The following is a 23,812-nucleotide window of genomic DNA, read 5'->3' as shown; positions in this document are numbered from 1 at the left end:
AGCTTGTTTGACTTTGTGTATTCTGGTTTTTTTTTCTCAAACCACCTAAAGCAGCATTAGGGCTATGTGCAGATGAAGCCTAGCTAGACTAGTACATCTCACTCCACTGCACATGAGTCTATCCTGGTTTATGATGATGTGCCTGGCCAGTTAAAATAAACAAGAGTGGAAAGCTTAACTTTTCCAGAGAACAAATCCAGCCAGCATGCAGGTTTAGGAATGCAGTCTTGTTTCTGCATGATGCTGCTGAAAGGGGCACCAGGGCCGGATTGCTGAGGGTCGGAACTGAATCCTGGTTGCCCTGAAACCCCTCTTTTAAACAGGAGTCTGTCACGAGTGTGTAGTGCAGTGGAGTTGGTTCTTTTACTCACTGTTCCTTCAGGAGTACCTTCTACCTCCCCGTCAATGGGATCGTGTCTGACTGTAGCTTCAGACGAGACAGGAGACATTGTATCTGGGTTAACAGGTTCAGCTTTACTGTGAAATTTGTGTACTCATGGCTGCAGCATGCAGAATAAGACATAGTTCCATTTTACCGATGTTTCCTGGTCTGTCAGTCTTCATCTCCTTCCTGTCCAACTTGTCCCTAGCCCAACTATCCTAGCCGGCCCTAGGGACTCTCCTCCTGGCATAACAGCCTCCCTGAGGAACACCATCCTTTCCTTTCCCTGTGACCCGGCTGACATCTACCTCAGAGGGTGAACAGGTTTTAGGCTCTCAATACCCCTTCTGGACCACAAGCCAAGATGGGGCCGGTGTCAAGACAAAATTTAGAATGGGTTCTCATGCTGTGGGGAAACCTGGACTTACAGCACCCGTTCAGCTTTGCTGCATCTGTTCTTGGTCCTGCTAACACTGCCTTGTCCAGCTTGACTGAGTCCTTGGACTCTAACTAACTCAGTAACCCGGAATAACTTTTTCTATAAAATCTGGTCTAACCCCTACCAAATTGTGGGTTAATCCCAACTCTACTAAGTTCTAACTATCTAATCCCTAATGTAGTGCAAGCTATATACCTGTACTTAGTGTGGTCCCCCTAGTGGACAGACCTCCCGCATTCCCAGGGACAGCCTTAGGCATAGTCTTAAGGAAAACCGAAGAAACAATAGCAGCCATAGGGATAAAACATAACATTTACTTTTATACAAACATAATACACTAACACATCAAACATAATAACTCTTCTGTTGCCAAGGCATCTTCATCTCCCTCCATCCACTACACTGCACCTGCTAGAAAAAGAAAGAACTTTATATGGAACCTGTTCCTGACCCTCAGTAAGTAGTAGGAACCAGATGGAAAGAACTGTATAGTCACACAACACAGGATTTGTTTGTTGTTTGTAATAATTGAGGCACCAAAGCTGTAGAAAGAAAATTGCAGTTTAATGTCGTAGAGAAAATCACTGTACATTCGTATCAGATGTGGACACTGCTAGTATGGAGTGGGCTCACGAGTGCCGGATGTGTTAAACAACACTCACCCGACAGTAACTGCTTCAGTCAGAGCTAGTTCCGCTGACAACATTTTAACCTCTGGTAACAGTGATATCCAAATGGAAGCCACATCTGTTTTGGCACATGCGCATATTGATTTCCTGACTGGTCTACAATAAAATGGTGCCATGGGCGGTGCGTGCGCAGTCATCTCTAAAATATGTAGTTTAGCTGAGATCTTACTCTGCGCATGCCATTTTATTGAACACCAGCCAAGAAATCAATTGGTGCACCAGCCAAGAAATCAATCGGTGCACCAGCCTTTGGAGCAAAATTTCAAACAGTAGGCAGGTCACTGAAAAAGCAGACACCTGTCATTCAAACACCGGAGGCAGGAGAAGGGGTCAGGGAAGGAGGAAAAGATCTCATGTACAGTCCGGCCCCTGTGCACGGAAATCTCATTACCAGAAAACTTCAAATGGTGATTAAAGGGAACCTGTCACCCCCAAAATCGAGGGTGAGCTAAGCCCACCAGCATCAGGGGCTTATCTACAGCATTCTGGAATGCTGTAGATAAGCCCCCGATGTATCCTAAAAGATAAGAAAAAGAGGTTAGATTATACTCACCCAGGGGCGGTCCCGGTCCGGTCCGATGGGTGTCGCGGTCCGGTCCGGGGCCTCCCATCTTCATAGGATGGCCGGGCCTCTCTGACCTTCCCAGCGCCTGCGCACTGCAGTACTTTGCTCTGCCCTCAACAGGGCAGACAATGTACGCCTGCATCGGAGCTGCAGCGTGAAGACCAGAAGAGGACGTCATCCTATGAAGATGGGAGGCCCCAGACCGGACCGTGACGCCCACCAGATCGGACCGCCCGCCCAGATGAGTATAATCTAACCTTTTTCTCATCTTTTAGGATACATCGGGGGCTTATCTACAGCATTACAGAATGCTGTAGATAAGCCCCTGATGCCGGTGGGCTTAGCTCACCCTCGATTTTGGGGGTGACAGGTTCCTTTTAAAGAAGAACAACAAAGCAAATTTCTTCAAAAAAGGTATCAAATTAATATGTATATCAACCTCATTATGGCCTTGTCTTTACTTTAACTGGCAAAATTGTGTTCACAGGTTCTCTTTAGGTCCTTTAAATAGAATTAAGTCATCTATGGAAATAAGTAGCAAAATGTAAAAAATAACATATTTGATATAAATCACCTAATATAGCATCAAAATATTTATCCCTTATGCTGAGCAGCTAAATGAAAAAAATATCGAAACTGCAGAATTGCTGTTTTTTGTTCATTTTGCCTCCCCACAAAAAAATCAATAAAAATACAGCTCTGGCAAAAATTAAGAGACCACCAGATCAAAACCCTGTCATGGGCAGCCCAATCTCCAGACCTGAACCCCATTGAAAACCTCTGGAATGTAATCAAGAGGATGATGGGTAGTCACAAGCCATCAATCAAAGAAGAACTGCTTAAATTTTTGCGCTAGAAGCAGTGTGAAAGACTGGTGGAAAGCATGCCAAGACGCATGAAAGCTGTGATTAAAAATCATGGTTATTCCACAAAATATTGATTTCTGAACTCTTCCTGAGTTAAAACATTAGTATTGTTGTTTCTTAATGATTAGGAACTTGTTTTCTTTGCATTATATGAGGTCTGAAAGCACTGGGTTATTTTTTTTTAATTTTGACCAATTTTCTTTGTCAGAAAAAAAAATTATTGCTTGGAAATTCGGAGACATGTTGTCAGAAGTTTATAGAATAAAAGAACAATTTACATTTTACTCAAAAATATACCTATAAAGAGAAAAATCAGACAAACTGAACATTTTGCAATGGTCTCTTAATTTTTTTGCCAGAGCAGTAGATCAGAATGTCCTATGGACCCCAAAATTGTTCCAATACAAGCTCCGGAAACAAAACATTTTTGGAAGTTTTCTTTTAAAAGTTGTTTAAATATATAAAACATATCACCATAAATAAACTAGCCTGTTAAAGTTACCAAGTTCTTTTTTACTGTCAAGTGAATATCATAAAAACAACAAAAAAAATGGCAAAATGTCAGTTGTTGTTTTTTTATTTTTCCCCACTTGGAAAGTTTTCCAGTTTTTCAGTGCATGAATGAATAAATGAATATTGTCACTCAAAGATACAACTTGTCCTGCACAAAAACTAGGCCTCATATGGCTATGTTGACTGAACAATTGCTGCATCTCCAAGGGGTTTATAATAAGCATGTTGGCACACTAGTGCCATATAAAATCCTGAGAATGAGGTCGCAAATCATAAAGCAGTGTCCATGCAGTAGAGTAAATATATTAGCATGGGCAAACTATCGCACCAGGCGCATAATTACACTGAAACACTAATAATTGCCAAATAATGATGCTAAGAATGTAGTGCAAATACAGTAATGGCTATGTGCTGTCATGTCCAGATATTGAAGTTCTGTGGTACAGTCATTATTATTTATTATTATTTATTATTATTATAGCGCCATTTATTCCATAGAGCTTTACATGTGAGGAGGGGTATACATAATAAAAACAAGTACAATAATCTTAATCAATACAAGTCATGACTGGTACATGAGGAGATAGGACTCTGCCCGCAAGGGCTCACAATCAACAAGGGATGGGTGAGAATACAGTAGGCGAGTGTAGAGCTGGTCATGCAGCGGTTTGGTCTATCGGTGGTTACTGCAGTTTGTAGGCTTGTCGGAAGAGGTAGGTCTTCAGGTTCTTTTTGAAGGTTTCCACGGTAGGCGAGAGTCTGATGTGTTGGGTTAGAGAGTTCCAGAGTATGGGGGATGTGCGTGAGAAATCTTGTATGCGATTGTGGGAAGAAGAGATAAGAGGGAAGTATAGAAGAAGATCTTGTGAGGATCGGAGGTTGCATGCAGGTAAGTACTGGGAGACGAGGTCATAGATGTATGGAGGAGGGGAGACATGTTGTGGATGGCTTTGCATGTCATGGTTTTGAACTGGAGTCGTTGGGTAATGGGGAGCCAGTGCAGGGATTGACAGAGGGGAGAGGCTGGGGAATAGCGGTGAGACAGGTGAATTAGTCAGACAGCAGAGTGAAGGATGGATTGGAAGGGTGCGAGAGTGTTAAGAGGGGAGGCCACAGAGCAGGAGGTTGCAGTAATCAAGGCGGGAGATGATGAGGGCATGGATTAGGGTTTTTGCAGATTCTTGATTTAGGAATGTACGGATCTGAAAAATATTTTTGAGTTGAAGTCAGCAGGAAGTGGAAAGGGCTTGGATATATGGTTGGAAAGAGAAATCAGTGTCAAGGATTACCGGAGGCAGCGAGCTTGTGGGACTGGGGAGAGTGGGCAGCCATTTACTTTAATGGATAGGTCTGTTGGGGGGAATCAAGTGAGATGGGGGAAAGATGATGAATTCTGTTTTGTCCATATTAAGTTTTAGAAATCTAGAGAAGAATGATGAAAAAGCAGACAGACATTGTGGGATTCTGGTTAGTACGGTAGTGATATCTGGTCCAGAGATGTAGATCTGTGTGTCGTCAACATAGAGATGATACTGAAAACTATGGGACTCTATGAGCTGTCCAAGGCCAAAGGTATAGATGGAGAAGAGCAGAGGCCCTAGGACTGAACCTTGCGGGACACCGACAGATAGGGGTGAGGTCAGGAGGTGGTGTGCGAGTGGGAGACACTGAATGTCCAGTGTGTTAGGTATGATGAAATCCAAGATAAGGCCAAGTCAGTGATGCCAAAAGATGAGAGGGTCTGCAATAGTAGGGAATGGTCCACTGTGTCAAAGGCAGAGGACAGGTCTAGGAGGAGGAGGACAGAGTAGTGTTGCTTGGTTTGGCAGTTAATAGGTCATTGGTGGCTTTAGTTAGGGCAGTTTCAGTGGAGTTATGCGGCCGGAAGCCAGATTGGAAGTGGTCGAAGAGGGAGCAAGCAGAGAGGTGGGAGGACAGTTCAAGATGGACGTGTTGTTCCAGTAGTTTTGAGGCATAGGGAGAAGTGATATGGGGTGATAGCTAGATGCAGAGGATGAGTCAAGAGAGGGCTTTTTGAGGATAAGTGTGATTGAGGCATGTTTAATGCTTGAGGAAAACACCAGCTGTTAATGATAGGTTGAAGAGATGGGTTAGGGTTGGAATGAAGACTGTGGTGAGTTTTAGGATGAAGTGGGATGGGATCGGGTTGAGTGCACAGGTGGTGATGTGATCTTGAGAGTAGAGTGGAGAGTCGATCTTTTGTAAAGGTGGAGAAGTTGGTTTTGGAGGAGGAGGGCTGGGCAGTTAGGAGGAAGGGCACTGGGGGTTGTCGACCAAAACTGTCTCTGATGTTATCAATCTGCTGCTTGAAAAATTAGGCAAAGTCTTCGGCTGAGATGAGTGGAGAGGGAGGGGGTGCTGGGAGACGGAGGAGAGAATTGAAAGTGTTGAATAACTGTTTAGGGTTGTGAGACAGGGAGGATATGAGAGATGAGAAGTAGGTTTGTTTTGTTGCAGCGAGTGTGGCCTTGAAAGTAGTGAGGGACTGTTTGAATGCGATGAAATGCTCATTGGAGTGGGATCTTTTCAATCTCCGCTCAGCAACCCTGGTAGCCCATCTCAGTTCTTTGGTCAGGCTGGTATGACAAGGCTGTTTGTTGATTTTGTGCAAGCTTTTGTATGTTTGAGAGGGGCAACCGATTCCAGAGCTACATCTATTGTAGTGTTATATAAAGTGTCAGCGTCATCCACATTGTGTAGGAAACTTATGCCTGTAAGAGGGAGAAGTGATTCAGACGGTGAGTGTAGATTGAGGTGTTTAAGATTTCTGTGAGGGTGTGCAAGTTTGTGGGGTGGGGATTGTGGACAAGGTGTGGAGAGGGAAGAGAATGTGAGTACGTTGTGGTCAGAAAGAGGGAGAGGTGAGTTAGAGAGGTTAGATAGGGAGCAGAGGCAGGTGAAGATGAGGTCCAATGTGTGGCCATCTTTGTGAGTGGCTGCAGAAGACCATTGAACGAGGCCAAAGGAGGAAATAAGAGATAGAAGTTTAGTGGCAGCTGAGAGGGAAGTGTCAATGGGGATGTTGAAGTCCCCATGATGATAGTGGGGATGTCCACGGAAAGGAAATGAAGTAGCCAGGTGGTGAAGTGGTCAAACAAGGTGGTGGCTGGCCCTGGGGGGTGGTAAATGACTGCCAGTTGGAGGTTGGAGGGGGAGTAGATGCGCACAGAGTGCACCTCAATGGAAGGAAGAGTAACAGAGGGTGGCAGTGGGATTGGGGTCAAGGAGCAGTTATCTGATAGAAGAAAACCAACTCCTCCACCATTCTTGCTGCTGGGGTCGGGGGTGTGGGAAAGGTGGAATCCACCATACAAGAGTGCAGCAGAAGATGTCAGAGGGGGTGAGCCAGGTTTTGGTGAAGGCGAGGAAGGAAAGTTTATGAGTAATGAAAAGATGTAGGAAAGTTTGTTGCAGACAGAGAGGCCGTCCCATAGTGCTCCTGTTAGTGGGACTAGGAAAGCGGGGGCTGGGCGAATGGGTATAAGGTTAGTGAGGTTACGGAAAGCTGTGATAGAGCGTGGATGGGAGGTAGAAATGACTGTGGGAATGTGGTGAGGAGGACCAGGATTTGGAGCAATATCTCCGGAAGTGAGGAGGAGCAGAGAAAGTGTTAGCAGGTGGGAGCAGGAGAGAGCATGAGGAGACTGTCTGTGTTTGGAGACAGAGTATTGTATGTTGAGGAACAGTTCAGAGGTGAGATGGATGGGGAGGATTGAAGAAGAGATGACCAGTTCCTTACTAGGTGTAGGGATTAGGGGGGTTAATAGAAAGTAAAAGATTATAGGGGTGAGAGTGAAAACAAACAGAAACATTGTTTACAGTGACTGTATCCAGTTACCTTCAGTTCCCTTCTGGTTCAATTCTGGAATTCTAGAGATGAGCAGATCAGGAAAATTCAAAATTTTGACTTTTGAAGAAATTATTCTCCATGAATGTTATTTCACTTATTATGATCTGAGGACTATCCAGACCTCAGAGCATAATAAACATAATGTGTAAAAAATATAGTAAAAACCTAACACATACTTTACTGCTCACCTCTACAGCTGCTCCGCTTCTCAGTCACCCACCCAGCCCTCAACAGATTTTCTGATCCCTGCTGTGGGCACTAAAATCCACAACTCTGATGAGGCTCTGGAGGATTCTATGCAAGCATGTGAAAGGTCATGACAAAAAAAACATGTGCGGGGACACTGCATGTATTTGTAGAACCCTCCCAGGACTCATTACAGCCAGATATTCCAACTCAGTGTGATAGTGTAGTGAGCTGGCCGGCTGTGACTGTTCTATTATCATTGACATAGAATCTGTGACAGACACTGCCCCCGTGTGGCCAGAAGTTATACCTATGCCGAATGTGATTACAGAGAAACAAACTGTATTGGCTAAACTTCCCCCTGTTGTGTCATGTGAACAGGAAGGGGAGGGAACAAGAGAGCCAGGGAAACTGGTGTGTGCAGAGAGAGGTCGGTGTGTGCTGGCGTCCTCCCGTAGATGCGATATAGAAGATTGCCTGGATGACCTCTCTCTCTCGGAAGCTGAAATCCAGATTGTTCCCAGCTCCCACACTGCGGAGCACTCAGCGGTGACATCTTCACAGATCCTGGAGCCCATGAACTGTAAGCGGGTCCTCTGTTGAGAGGCCGAACATTCCACCCTTACCGGCTGAACCCCAAGGACTACAGTCTGGACCTGAGAGACAGAGTTTTGTTTAATCCCTGTTGTTTCCTCTTCGGCTGGAGTGTCCCCCTGCAGTGACAGACAGGCCTGCGACGTGGGAAGATAACCTCCTGGAGCAAAGGAACTGGTAACGTGTGGATAGGGACAGTGAGGGATAGTTTGTTATTACACGTTATCTCTGTGAATAGGCATATTTCTGTATTGTCTATTATTGTGTTCCTCTGTGTTAAGGAAAATGTATAACAGTAAAGATACGTTTGTTAAGATGGAATCTGAGTGTGGAAGTTTTGCTGGGCCAGATCATGGATATACATGGGCGACCTTACCCTCTCCCACTTCATCTGGCGTAGTCGGCAGGATCTGTGCCCAGCAAGATTCCCACCCAGGCCCAGTGTACAGTCAGAAACCGCCGCCGGTGTCCATTGTAAACCAGGTCAGGAAGTTTGGCGGGCGAAACTACCCCGTACCAGAGTGGGCGGAACAAGTGCGGATACTGGGAGAAATGTATAATATTGACCCTAAGACCTTGGCAGAAATGGCGGTACTGACGCTAGAGGGGGAGGCATGGACGACAGTCAGACTGGAGACGGTCAGGGGGCAGCGTGCGTTGGAGGATTTGGTGCGGGTGCTGGAAAAGACCTATGGGCCTACTACGTACCAGGGAACACTGCGATACCTGTTCTTTAGACGGACACAGCTTGAATGGGAGGACATTCCCCAATATGCAAATGCCCTTCAGGTACTCCTTGAACAAGTCTGTGCAAAAGGGGAACAACTGGCTAACATAGCTCCTCGTGATTTGGTACTGAGAGACCAATTCGTTATAGGGCTGAGAGACCAGTATCTTAACCGTACGCTACAGGACTTGATTCGGATGACGCCGACTCTCACCTTCACTGAAGTCAAGCAGGAAGCTATAGAACGTTCTAGGGGACCCGTCATGGATGTGGGGACTCAAAGCGCTGCGTGCAGATCCATATTAGACATTAAACAGCCCAACAATGACACCGAGGAGCTGAAACAGATGGTAGCAGATTTACAGCAACAGGTGTCACAGTTAACACTAGAACGACAGAGAGACCAGCGGATGCAACCTAGCCGTCCCGCGGGACCGTGTTGGTCATGTGGTGACCCTCGTCATAGGGCGAATCGTTGTCCTCAACGAACAAACCATCAGTTACCACGACGAACAGAATATCAGCTACATCCACGAGCAGAGCCGCCACGCCAGGTCTCACCACAATGGCCGCCGTTAAACTAGACACCCCTGCAGCTGAGGTTCGAGCAGCAGGGGGGGGCAGAGAATGGGGTGTAGAAAAACAGAGCCAGCAACTGAGTACTCTTGCCTCGAGTAGTCCTACACTTGAAGTTATTCTGGAGGGAGTTGCAGTGCAAGGATTGATGGACACTGGGTCGCAAGTGACCACGATCTCTGAACAGTTTTATGAAAAGTACCTCAAACCAAGAACTGCTTGTGATCCAGATACCACCATTAAGATAATTGCGGCTAATAACCTACCCATTCCAGTAACCGGAGTCGCCTGGATGGATACGAAGACCTGCGGACAAGACCTAGGGAAACGAGGAATCGTCATTGTCAAGGAAGGCTTCGGCTCCGAGACCCCAGTAATAATCGGAATGAATATCTTGAAAGACCTGGATCTTATGCTGTTGACAAGAAAAGGGCCCAAGTACTGGCAGAAAGTTACCAAACATAAACCGACTCGTCTGGCGTTCCAGCGCGTAATCCGGACCGTTGGACTTCAACAGATGGCAAAGGAACAATTACCCCTAGCAGCCATTAAAGTGCCCCACTGTACCCGGATTACTTTGCCCGCTGAAAAAGAGACAGTCATTTCCCTGCCTCTTAACACCAACCGACAGCTTGAAGGAGTTGAAGTGTTAATCGAGCTCAGGGCTCCAAGTGGGAGTAAGCTAAACCCACTAGTCGCCCGCACCCTAGCCATCGTGAGGAATGGAAGAGTCCCTGTCAGGCTGAACAACACCGCAGACGTAGGTGTAGCCCTTGAAGCTGGCACGCAACTTGCCAGAGTATATACTCTACCCACAGAAGTGAACCCCATGGGACCCTTACAATTCACCCCGTCTACAGAAGATGGCTGGACGGTAACTGTCTCAGCCATAAATGCTCAAGTAGATGATGAAGACATTGGGCGAAAACTACTGGAAAAAGTGCAACTGGACCCGTCCCAGTACACTAAACAGGAAGTGTCTCAAGTGGAGAAACTACTGCGAGAACACCAAGACTCCTTTGCAAAGCATGACACCGACTTCGGGTACACCACCAGTATCCAACACGAGATCCCCACGGGCGATACTGGCCCTATTCGCGAGAGGTACCGACAAATACCACCTCAACAATACCAGGAGGTGAAAAGCCTCTTGGAATCTATGCCACACGCCGGAGTGGTGCGGGAGAGCCAGAGCCCATGGGCTGCACCCGTGGTGATAGTCAAAAAGAAAGATGGATCCCTGAGATTTTGCGTAGACTACCGTCGGCTGAACGCTTGCACGATCCGGGACTCCTATCCACTCCCCCGGATCGAAGAGTCACTGACCGCCCTGAAAAAGGCCAAATATTTTTCGTCTCTAGACTTGGCCAGTGGATATTGGCAGGTCCCCATGAGTGAGAAGGACAGAGAAAAGACCGCCTTCATCCTTCCCATGGGCCTGTATGAGTTTGACCGGATGCCATTCGGCTTGAGTAACGCACCAGGAACCTTTCAGAGACTGATGGAACGCTGTCTGGGAGATTTCAACTTCGAATTCACGCTGATATACCTTGATGACATCGTGGTATACTCCGCCACCTTTGAGGATCATCTTCACAAGCTTGGCAAAGTGTTCCAGCGCTTGAAGAGACATGGCTTGAAGTTGAAGCCCAGCAAGTGCCGTCTATTCCAGCAGGAGATCGATTACCTGGGACACCGGATCTCGGCCGAAGGTGTCCAACCCTCTCCAGAGAAGATAGCAGCTGTCTGAGAGTGGCCACAACCAACTACCATCAAAGAAGTCCAGGCTTTCCTGGGGCTAGCGGGCTATTACCGCCAATTTGTCAAGGACTTTGCCCGGCTTGCGGAACCACTGCATGAGACCCTCCGAGGGACCGCGAACAGTCCCAGAGGACGACGCATCAGCTGGGGGCCCGACCAAGAAAAATCCTTCCGGGCGCTCCAGGCTGCTCTGACATCACCCCCTGTTCTGGCCTATGCTGACTACACCTTGCCGTTCCAGTTATACACCGACGCCAGCCTTCAAGGTCTCGGGGCGGTCCTCTCCCAAGTCCAAGATAACAAGGAACGCGTAATAGCCTATGCCAGTAGATCCCTCCGTGACACCGAAAAGAACCCCGTCAACTACAGCTCTTTCCGCCTGGAACTCCTGGCCCTGACCTGGGCCATGACAGAGAAATTTGCTGGCTACCTGACAGGGGCGGAGGAGCTGGTCGTGACAGACAACAATCCTCTCGCCCACCTAGAAAATGCCAAACTAGGGGCAATGGAACAGCGCTGGATGGCAAGGCTCTCTAGATTCCAATACAAAATTAAATACAGAGCGGGGACGGAGAATAAGAATGCTGACAGCCTTTCCAGAGTGACATCATCCCCGCCAGTGGGGGACCGGGATGAAGAGTTGGAGGAAGATGAACTGCCCGACTTTGCCCGGCTAGCTAAACAAATAGAAGATAGCCGCCAGTATGCTGTAGGCGGGATCGAAGCCGTAGTGGGGTCCCCCTTGTCCCAACAAGAATGGGCCAAGCTTCAAGATCGAGACCCTGAACACGTCTTACTGAAGCAGTACGTGAAGACACAAGAAAAACCACCCTCCGAAGTAAGAGCCCGACTATCAACCAGGGCCTCTGCCTTACTTGCCCAATGGGATCGGCTGATCGTGAAGGATGGAGTCTTGTATCGCAGGGCCCTTTTATCCAATATGCTGGAAGAATGTTTGCAGATTGCCCTCCCGGTGCAGCTGGCCCATGAGATGGTGGCTGAAGCCCACAGAAGGAATGGCCACTTCGGCGTAGACAAGACCCTCCGGTGGACCCAGCAATTCATTTTTTGCCCAGGACTCCGTAAGCTGGTTGAAAACGTCTGCCTAAAATGTCGTACATGTGAACTCCACAAGTCTACTGAGCAGCGTGCACCCGTCCAGACTATTAGCACATCCAGGCCCCTCGAATTGTTGATGGTGGACTATCTGTTGATCGGAACGGCGAATAGTGGCTACCAGTACTGTCTGGTGATGGTGGACCACTTCACGAAATTCGCCGTCGCTGTTGCTACCAAAGATCAGACTGCTGAATCGGCTGCACAGGCCATGTGTCAACACTTCGTTCGGGTTTACGGGTATCCGGAGTGGCTGCACTCTGATCAGGGGGCGTGTTTCGAAGTGCGAGTCATTGAAGAACTTCAGCAGATGTATGGAATCAAGAACTCCAGGACCACCCCATACCATCCACAAGGGAATGGCGCGTGTGAACGTTTCAACCGGACCCTCTTACAACTGATCCGAACCTTAGCAGAAGACAAAAAAACCCGACTGGCCTCGATTCCTCCCAGAACTGCTGTGGGCCTATAACAATCAAGTCCATTCTGTCACCGGATACACGCCTTACACCCTCCTTTTTGGCCGCCCAGGCAAAGGCATCCATGAGCTACACCTGTCTAACTCTGACGAAGACACCTGTGGTACCTATCCTTCCTGGCTACTAGCACACCGTCAAAGGATGGAGACTGTCTACCGGCTGGTGGAACAGCAGATCCAGGACCAGGTCCACGCTGATCCACTTCCAGTACAAGAAGACCTACTGAATGTGGGTCAACTAGTCCTGGTTCGTATAAAGAAACCGCAAGGAAAACTCCGGCCCAAGTGGGAGACCAAAGTCTATCGAATAATCGGACACCCGTACCCTGGTGGCCCCGTCTACTAAGTACAAGGCGAAGACAGCGGCAGCCTCCGCACCCTGCACCGTAACATGTTGCGCCTCTGTCGTTCTCAGCCTGACTCTCCTCCTGTGATACCTAGAGAGATGGATATCACTAATACTGTGGGAAACACCAATACCGGGGATGTAGAGGTGAAAGACATCCCTACCCCTGCTCGCCTGACTGACTTACCGACTGGGGTAGAGCATGGGGTGACCGATCGGGGAGAGAGACTAGCACCCGTTAGGCGGACGGCGAGGACCACCGCAGGAGTGCCCCCGGGACAGTCCTACAGAGACCAATATGTGTGGCCCTCTTCACAGCCGGGTCCTACAACCTCCACAGCCATCGCCGCCCTGGAGTCAGTCGTTGACAGGGACTGCCAACCTTTGAGTGGGGGGGCGTGTAGTGAGCTGGCCGGCTGTGACTGTTCTATTATCATTGACATAGAATCTGTGACAGACACTGCCCCCGTGTGGCCAGAAGTTATACCTATGCCGAATGTGATTACAGAGAAACAAACTGTATTGGCTAAACTTCCCCCTGTTGTGTCATGTGAACAGGAAGGGGAGGGAACAAGAGAGCCCGGGAAACTGGTGTGTGCAGAGAGAGGTCGGTGTGTGCTGGCATCCTCCCGTAGATGCGATATAGAAGATTGCCTGGATGACCTCTCTCTCTCGGAAGCTGAAATCCAGATTGTTCCCAGCTCCCACACTGCGGAGCACTCAGCGGTGACATCTTCACAGATCCTGCAGCCCATGAACTGTAAGCGGGTCCTCTGTTGAGAGGCCGAACATTCCACCCTTACCGGCTGAACCCCAAGGACTACAGTCTGGACCTGAAAGACAGAGTTTTGTTTAATCCCTGTTGTTTCCTCTTCGGCTGGAGCGTCCCCCTGCAGTGACAGACAGGCCTGCGACGTGGGAAGATAACCTCCTGGAGCAAAGGAACTGGTAACGTGTGGATAGGGACAGTGAGGGATAGTTTGTTATTACACGTTATCTCTGTGAATAGGCATATTTCTGTATTGTCTATTATTGTGTTCCGCTGTGTTAAGGAAAATGTATAACAGTAAAGATACGTTTGTTAAGATGGAATCTGAGTGTGGAAGTTTTGCTGGGCCAGATCATGGATATACATGGGCGACCTTACACTCTCCCACTTCATCAGGACCAGAGATTTCAGTGTTTGGCTCGGGAATCAGAAGATGCGATGAGGTCCAGACGGGTGATAGTGAGGAGCGAAGTGGCTGGAGAGGTGAGCGGTGAATATATTAGCTCATCTCTAATCACTACCCAAAAAGGCTCATCCCTAGTGGCATCTCCCAGGCTGTTCCTCTTGAGTGACAGGTTTCCCCCTGCATGCTTGTATAGAGAGAGACATGTGAGTCATTGGCAGCAGTGGCAGAGACTCCCGTCGGAAACCACCTTTCCAACTATTCTTCCATGCGGCATGGTTCAGACAAGCTTTTAAAATATTTTTCTTCTGTTTCAGAGTCAAACATACATGGCTGAAATCATACAGTCAGTATCTGATACATTCTGCCTTTGGATCAGCTGTCAGGTTCCTTTTAACTTCTTTCCCTGCAGATCCAATGTTGTTGTTCGAGTGGTCCTCAGATGTTTACCTTTGACTGACATCTAACTACTGCAGTCAATCGGTCCGCAGTCATGTGTTTTTCTACTAGCCTCATAGCCTCCACTCTTGAGCACTGATGCTTGTAAACCAAGACCAGGAGGACCACTGCAGCACAAGTGTAGGATCTGAGGGAGAAAGAAGAGAACGATACAGTTTCATTTTTACTTTTCTACCATTGGCTGTTGTTTTTACAACTTTTAATAAGGTTGGTTAATTGTTTTAAGTAATATCTTATTTCTGTTTGTATTATAACTTTTATTTCATATGTTTCACTAAAGGTACCTTCACACGAAGCGACGCTGCAGCGATAGCGACAACGATGCCGATCGCTGCAGCGTCGCTGTTTGATCGCTGGAGAGCTGTCACACAGACCGCTCTCCAGCGACCAACGATGCCGAGGTCCCCGGGTAACCAGGGTAAACATCGGGTTGCTAAGCGCAGGGCCGCGCTTAGTAACCCGATGTTTACCCTGGTTACCAGCGTAAAAGTAAAAAAACCAAACAGTACATACTCACTTGCGCGTCCCCCAGCGTCTGCTTCCTGACACTGACTGAGCTCCGGCCCCAACAGCAGAGCGGTGACGTCACCGCTGTGCTTTCACTTTCACTTTAGGGCCGGCGCTCAGTAAGTGTCAGGAAGCAGACGCTGGGGGACGCGCAGGTGAGCATGTACTGTTTGTTTTTTTTACTTTTACGCTGGTAACCAGGGTAAACATGGGGTTACTAAGCGCGGCCCCGCGCTTGGTAACCCGATGTTTACCCTGGTTACCAGTGTAAAACATCGCTGGTATCGTTGCTTTTGCTTTCAAACACAACGATACACGGCGATCGGACGACCAAATAAAGTTCTGGACTTTATTCAGCGACCAGCGACATCACAGCAGGATCCTGATCGCTGCTGCGTGTCAAACGAAACGATATCGCTAGCGAGGACGCTGCAACGTCACGGATCGCTAGCGATATCGTTACAAAGTCGTTTCGTGTGAAGGTACCTTTATATTAAGCTCACAACAGGAGTGAGGCCAATGAATGACCTAAGCAGTATATTCCAGCGGTTTCTTCTTCTAGTATACATTGTGGCTTTTGTGACACTCAGATCTATATCTTAAAATCAATTGCAGATCGTTAATTACTGTTTGACTTATTTAATTTCTTGATGCTGCAAATTTTTAGCACAAAAATAACATCACAGAAAAAAGGCCATATTTATCAATACCTGGTCGCAATAACAATAGCAACTAATATATTCTGCATTTTTCATCTTTGCAGGATGCAGCCAGGCCCTGTAGAGTAGGGGGATGGGGAATGGCGGATAGCTAGCCTGATATAGTAATATGGACATCACTAAGAGGCTGTAAGCCGGCATGGTGAACTACATGTATCAGTATGACTGGCACCACATACTGGCACCACATGCATCCCTAATAATAAGTAACCCCCCACCCTATGGATGGTAGATGTGTGAGTGGGTGTTCATCAGTATGTTCCTCCTCTGCTACCTCCATCTTTTTCAACAAGAGGCAAGTGCATTAATATTGTGACCAAGTACTGCTACATATTGCTTTTTTGCCGTAATATATTTTGGATTTGATTTTTTTTTTCAGTGAATTGCTTTTAATTTGAATGATAGATATATCTAAATCAGGTATGGACATATCATTGGGGGAACATGGAGGGAAGCACAGAGGCCCAAGAGAAAAGGGGGGCCTTCTTCAACCTCCAAAGCCACATCTGTCACAGATAGAACATTAGACTGTCCAGGGCCCATATGTAAGGGGGTCCGGTTGGTTTCTTCAGGGGCAGGTACACTCCACCTCCTTACCCATGCACTGTTCTTGCACCGGGACCCTCTTTTGTCTGTGACCACCCCTGAGCTAAATGGAGTTAACACCTAGTCCTGGGAAATGACGTTATGTTACGTTATCTGTCAGGGTGTAATTTCCTGTAATATTCAGTAAAGAAAAAACATCGTTATGTCCTAGTGAAAATATATTCAGTAGTTCTTATCTTTCTCACAGCCTGTCATAAAACGAGACAGAAGTGAAATCCATAGCAGTCGCGACATGTAACATATTATACAGGCTTATCTCTAATCTTTCCTATCTGACGCTTTACAGCTCCGTTACAGGAATCCCATGTAGCATAAGTGTGAGTGTAGAATATAGTAGGTTCTTGCATATTTTTATATTAATACATCCAGTATTAAAAATGTACAATAATTCCTTTCTTTCTTCATATTACAGTAACTAGGTCCCTACACACTGCTCCCTAGGGCAATGCTGAGATAAACTGGCCATATAGCATAATATATAAGAATAACATTGCATACATAAATCATTAATGAAGAAAGTGTACAAATTAAATGTCTTCACCGCTTAGCACATCTTGAGTGGCGTGTCTGGCATCTTCTTGGCACATACATATCATGTTAATCCAACAGTAACTGTGATATTGACCACAACAAGGAGAAGTGGAAGTGCCATGTACAAAAAGGTCTGCAAAGTACACTGCCACCAATACTAGCTGCTTTATTAGTGACTCTAAAAAATAAATCAATAATCTCTTGATATATTGGGGTGACTTGCATCTCAGCTTTTTATATGTAGGGGAGTCGTGATCATCATTGTGTTGATGAATTGTGGGAAGCCTTCAGGAGAACAGAGCTAGAGAGTCTGCTGTATTTATTAAAGGGATCAATGTGGGAAATCTCCTCTTTATGATTTGTTACCTTTATGTGATACCCCAATGTAATTTACACTGTATGGAAAAAAGTATTGGGACACTTTTACATTACATCTACAGGAGCATTTATAACATTCCATTCCAAATCCTTAGACATGAATACAGAGTTGGTTCTCCCTTTGCAGCTATAACAGCTTTAGCTCTTCCAAAAAAAAAAAGCATGATGGCTCATTAGTTAGCACTGTATCCTTGAAGCGCTGGGATCTTGGGCTTAATTCCCACCAAGGACAACATCTGCAAGGAGTTTGTATGTTCTCCCCATGTTTGCTTGGGTTTCCTCTGGGTTCTCCGGTTTCCTCCCACACTCCAAGGACGTACTGATAGGGAATTTAGATTGTGACCCCTATTGGGGACAGTCGGCAAATCTTTCTATGAGATTGAAGTATCTGTGGGAATTTTTGCCCTTTCGTCCAGAAGAGCATTTGTGAGGTTAGACACTGATATTGGATGAGATGGTCTAGCTACATCATTGCAAGGGAGGATTAGGCGGTAGAGGTCAGGGCTCTGACCAGTCAGTCAAGTTCTTCCATACCAAACTACCAAACTCAACCAACCATGCCTTTATGGACTGTCAAATTAGATGTTTTTTGTCTGTGCAAATGGATAGATACTTTAAGTAGATTGCTATTAAATATCTGATTTCTACACTGATTATTTCAGTCTTCATGGTGACAGAAGCATTTTAGGTAAATGGTATAAGTTGAGTTGTACTAAGCATTGTCATGGTAATACATAAAGCGATCATGAAAATATCATTATAATTCTTTCGTATGTAACCCGACCTTTGCTTTTACGTGCTGTGGATGCTCTTACATACCAAATATACAGAAAACATTATTATCAATCTTATCGACTCATGTTCATTTATCATCCATTGAAAACATCTCATTGAAGCAGAATGAATATGATCCACATCTCCACAATACATTCAGCTCGTCTTGTTACATTATTCCTGACTCTATTAATCATCCTCTACTTTTATTCCTAGTGTTGGATAGCATGCCAATATTTAATAATAGCAATTGGATCACTTTGCTGGTAACCACACCGACCTTTAGTTAATGAATGTATTCATATGACCTTGCTTCTACCAGCGTCTACCAATGGAGATCACATGAGTAACTGCAAGGATTCTTTCCAAGAAACGTTACCTTCAATTAACTTCTAAGGGTAACAATATATGTGTAAGTCACAAACCAGGAAGAAATGGCCTGTAAGGAAACTGGAGTCTTTTGTATAACTTCTAATGTCTATGTCAGATATATTATTTACCCTTGGGATTATATGAAACATAATAATACATCAATAGTTAATCCTTACAGAAAATGCACAGTCTGTAATATGATTGGATGATCTTTTCTGCCTTGTTATGTTCACATGTGGCACATTTTAGAGGATTTGTTTTAAAACTTGCAAAAATCTAAGCATATGCTACAGCAACAATTGTGTGCAAAATGTGAGCTAAATGGGATTTTACATGATGTTTAAAAGCTGCACACAGTCACCCATATTTAATTATTTTACTTGCTTATACAGAGCCATTAATTCCTCAATGCTTTACAGACATTATCAGCATTGACCCCATTGGGGCTCACAATTTACAGTGAAACCCAATTGTTACAGTTGTGGCCAAAAGTATTGACACCCCTGCAATTCTGTCAGATAATACTCAGTTTCTTCCTGAAAATGATTGCAAACACAAATTCTTTGGTATTATTATCTTCATTTAATTTGTCTTAAATGAAAAAACACAAAAAGAATTGTCCTAAAGCCAAATTGGATATAATTCCACACCAAACATAAAAAAGGGGGTGGACAAAAGTATTGGCACTGTTCGAAAAATCTTGTGATGCTTCTTTAATTTGTGTAATTAACAGCACCTATAACTTACCTGTGGCACCTAACAGGTGTTGGCAATAACTAAATCACACTTGTAGCCAGTTGACATGGATTAAAGTTGACTCAACGTCTGTCCTGTGTCCTTGTGTGTACCACATTGAGCATGGAGAAAAGAAAGAAGACCAAAGAACTGTCTGAGGACTTGAGAAACCAAATTGTGAGGAAGCATGAGCAATCTCAAGGCTACAAGTCCATCTCCAAAGACCTGAATGTTCCTGTGTCTACCGTGCGCAGTGTCATCAAGAAGTTTAAAGCCCATGGCACTGTGGCTAACCTCCCTAGATGTGGACGGAAAAGAAAAATTGACAAGAGATTTCAACGCAAGATTGTGCGGATGTTGGATAAAGAACCTCGACTAACATCCAATCAAGTTCAAGCTGCCCTGCAGTCCGAGGGTACAACAGTGTCAACCCGTACTATCAGTCGGCGTCTGAATGAAAAGGGACTGTATGGTAGGAGACCCAGGAAGACCCCACTTCTTACCCCGAGACATAAAAAAGCCAGGCTGGAGTTTGCCAAAACTTACCTGAAAAAGCCTAAAACATTTTGGAAGAATGTTCTCTGGTCAGATGAGACAAAAGTAGAGCTTTTTGGGCAAAGGCATCAGCATAGAGTTTACAGGAGAAAAAAGAGGCATTCAAAGAAAAGAACACGGTCCCAACAGTCAAACATGGCAGAGGTTCCCTGATGTTTTGGGGCTGCTTTGCTGCCTCTGGCACTGGACTGCTTGACCGTGTGCATGGCATTATGAAGTCTGAAGACTACCAACAAATTTTTCAGCATAATGTAGGGTCCAGTGTGAGAAAGCTGGGTCTTCCTCAGAGGTCATGGGTCTTCCAGCAGGACAATGACCCAACACACTTCAAAAAGCACTAGAAAATGGTTTGAGAGAAAGCACTGGAGACTTCTAAGGTGGCCAGCAATGAGTCCAGACCTGAATCCCATAGAACACCTGTGGAGAGATCTAAAAATGGCAGTTTGGAGAAGGCACCCTTCAAATATCAGTGACCTGGAGCAGTTTGCCAAAGAAGAATGGTCTAAAATTCCAGCAGAGCATTGTAAGAAACTCATTGATGGTTACCAGAAGCGGTTGGTCGCAGTTATTTTGGCTAAAGGTTGTGCAACCAAGTATTAGGCTGAGGGTGCCAATACTTTTGTCTGGCCCATTTTTGGAGTTTTGTGTGAAATGATCAATGTTTTGCTTTTTTGCTTCATTCTCTTTTGTGTTTTATCATTTAAGACAAATTAAATGAAGATAATAATACCAAAGAATTTGTGATTGCAATCATTTTCAGGAAGAAACTGAGTATTATCTGACAGAATTGCAGGGGTGTCAATACTTTTGGCCACAACTGTACCTCCAAATGAGAGGCTCCCAAATGTGATTGGCTACTGGAAAATAATGGAAACATATATATTGAGTGTTTTAACACCCCATCTTTGAGAGGGTTTAGAGCAAGTGGCAGAAATGGAAGGAGTTATAGCAAATACAGTATGGAAAACGGAGCCATCAAAAAAACAGATGAAACGGATGGACAAAACAGATAAGACGGATGTAACGGATCCAGTTTTTCGATGGAACTGTCTAGCAGATCCGTCGAAAAACTGGATCCGTTGCATCCGTTTTACACTATTTTTGACACATCCGTTGATACGTAGCGCCGACGGATTGTGACAGCCGCCAGACGATGGAAGTGTGAAAGAGGCCTAACACTAGAGAAGACAGAAAAGGATTCAGAAGGATCTAGATAAGCTTGAACAATGGGCAGTGACTAACAGAATGGTATTTAACAGGGAGAAATACAAGGTTCTACATCTGGGCAAGCAAAATGAAAATTACATCTATAGAATGGGAGGAGCAACAACATGCATGAAAAAGACTTGGGTGTACTAATAGATCACAGAATGCACATGAGTCAACAGTGTGATGCAGCAGCAAAAAACACTATTCTGGGATGTATTAAGAGAAGAATAGGGTCTAAACCACGTAAAGTAATTATCCCCCTCTGCTCCTCCTTGGTCAGGCCTCGTCTGGAATACTGTGTCCAGTTCTGGCACCACATTTTAAAAAAGACATAAAAAACTGGAGTAATTTCAGAGGAGAGCTATCAGGATGGTGATCGGACTGCAAACTATATCCTACGAGGAATGGTTGAAGGATTTGGGAATGTATATCTTGCAAAAAAGAAGGCTAAGAGTAGACTTAATAGCTGTCTACAAATATCTGAAGGGCTGTCACAGTGTAGAGGGATCAACGTTATTCTCATTTGCACACAGAAACATGAGAAGCAATAGAATGAAACTGAAAAGGAGAAGATACAGATTAGATGTTGAAAAAAACTTGTTGACAGTGAGGGTGCACAACGAGTGCAACAAGCTGCGACGAGAGATGGTGAGCTCTCCTTCAATGGAAGTCTTCAAACAGAGGCTGGACAGACATCTGTCTGAGATGGTTTAGTGAATGCTGCATTAAGCACGGGGTTGAACACAATTACCCTAGAAGTCCCTTACAACTCTAACATTCTATGATTCTTTGAAGATATGGATTAACTTATTTACTGCTGTGAGTCTGACCACTAGGAAACACAACCATCTCAAGAATCTCAATATTCTGTACCAAGGATTGTGAATAATTTATTGACTGCTGGGGGTCCAACCACTGAAAACCACAACCATCTCATGAATCCCAATATCCCATACCAATAGGATAGGGAATAACTTATTGATTGCTGGGGAGTCCAAACACTGTGAATGGACAACATTTTTGATACTCAAGAAATTATGTTTTATTAGCCTCAATATAACAACACATTTTGCTGTATGCTACCCCTTCATAGGGTAAAAATATGGCAAACCTTTTGCTAGGGCTAACTAAATCTGTCAACATTTCATGTATATATTTGGTGCTATACACTTTATTTGTGAAAAATCTGCATTTCAAAAATTTTAGGCTGTAACAAGTTTGAAGTGTCAATGCCTGGAAAGAAGCAAGCTTGTCAATATTATTAAAAGATTCATTTTCTATTAAGCATTCAGCATCATACTGTCCTTTAATATTTGGTGTCATATCCGTATTTGTACTTAACCACAGTTGAAAGAAACTTGGACACTTGATTATGTTAGGAAATGTCAGTGGTTGGCAGTTCACAATTACAGTCTTCCTGTGGTAGGTAAATAATTACAGGAATGGTGAGTTACAGTTTGTCACCATGCCTAGAGATCAACTTGTGTCTACATTGGACCTCGTCCATAGCGTACATGTGCCAGGGCCAGCAATTAGGAAACAAGCTGACCTAATCAATGATCAGATATATCTCATAGTTTAGGATATAAAATATTTTAATTGACTCGAATAGCTGATTTTCAGGAACTTAAAAGTTTGCAGTTCCAAATATTCTGCATAGTTAGAACTATACCTTGCAGATGGAAAACTTCTTGTCTCGACCAACATTCTTTCACAATCAGATAGTTTACAATGAGCCATATGGAAATATGTATCTGAAAGAAACAAACGACTGATATAGAGATGCGAAGAAAACACACCTGGCCCAAAGGGGTTAAATCTACTTATTTTTCATCAGCCAGACGAGCAGTTTGCAGAAAAAGACCATATTACTGTACATTACATTTATAGCCTATTTAAAATGTATAACGGCAATCCATACTCAAAGACACATAATGGCAATCAAAGTGTGATTGAAGAAGACATATAAAAATTTATGAAGATAAAAAAATGTTATATAAAATATCACATCAATGTTCAATGAATATTACCCCAATATAAAGTCAAGAGCTTCATTGAGCAGGCTTCGATCATGGATTTTTTAATGCTAATCTGATAGAGTTGTGTATTCACAACAGTATGAAGGCCTAGGATTACAGCTACTGCAGGTCCACGGGTCATCCGACTGGTTCAATGGATAATGGAAAAAAAATTGTGAATTGTCTGCACTGCTGATGAGTTGGCAATGAGATCCAGGATACTCAAACTGTAGAAATGCAGTTTTGCTATTGATGCGTTTCGAAGTTGACACACTTCTTCCTCTGGGTATAACCACATGCTCACATTTGTTCTCTCTGATCCATGGATCGTCCTTCAAGACCCACTTTGCTGCATTTTCACCTCTGGTCCATGTTATTCACCTAGACCTAGGGCTTAGCCTTAGAGGATCCAGCTCACCAGGTGAGTCCATAACTACATGACTGGCATTCTCTAAGGGACAATATGGAGGTTTACAGAGGGACGTATGATGGAATACAAATTGTGTGAATTATGGTTCATAGGAGTCAATCTACTGACATATATTGGTATAAAAGCATAATGTAAAAATGAAAAATTTCCAGTACAAAAATAAACATCACATATTTTGCATCCTTACATTCATAATATATGGACATATAGTATAGATAGATATGGGATAGATAGATAG

At 44.8% G+C, this 23,812-nt stretch overlaps 1 protein-coding gene and 1 long non-coding RNA gene across 3 annotated transcripts in view; one reads left to right on the top strand and one right to left on the bottom strand.

Annotated features, from left to right (window-relative positions):
• The window catches only part of MYOZ2 (myozenin 2), a 151,197-nt gene that overhangs the window by 41,857 nt on the left and 85,528 nt on the right, over nucleotides 1-23,812 (top strand). The window lies entirely within an intron of this gene.
• LOC143788698 (uncharacterized) overlaps nucleotides 1-23,812 on the bottom strand; it is a 57,370-nt gene that overhangs the window by 4,381 nt on the left and 29,177 nt on the right. The window contains exon 1 of one of the 2 annotated variants that reach the window (XR_013218714.1): nucleotides 372-749. The exons of the other annotated variant lie outside the window; for it this stretch is intronic. This is a non-coding gene — a long non-coding RNA (uncharacterized LOC143788698). Of the gene's footprint in view, nucleotides 1-371; nucleotides 750-23,812 lie in introns of those variants that run through there. 2 annotated transcript variants of the gene reach the window in all.

This window comes from Ranitomeya variabilis, chromosome 1 (assembly GCF_051348905.1).
Source record: "Ranitomeya variabilis isolate aRanVar5 chromosome 1, aRanVar5.hap1, whole genome shotgun sequence".
NCBI classification, from domain to species: Eukaryota; Metazoa; Chordata; class Amphibia; order Anura; family Dendrobatidae; genus Ranitomeya; species Ranitomeya variabilis.
Note: the sequence above shows the minus strand (reverse complement) of the source record. Positions and strands in the feature narration are given on the sequence as shown.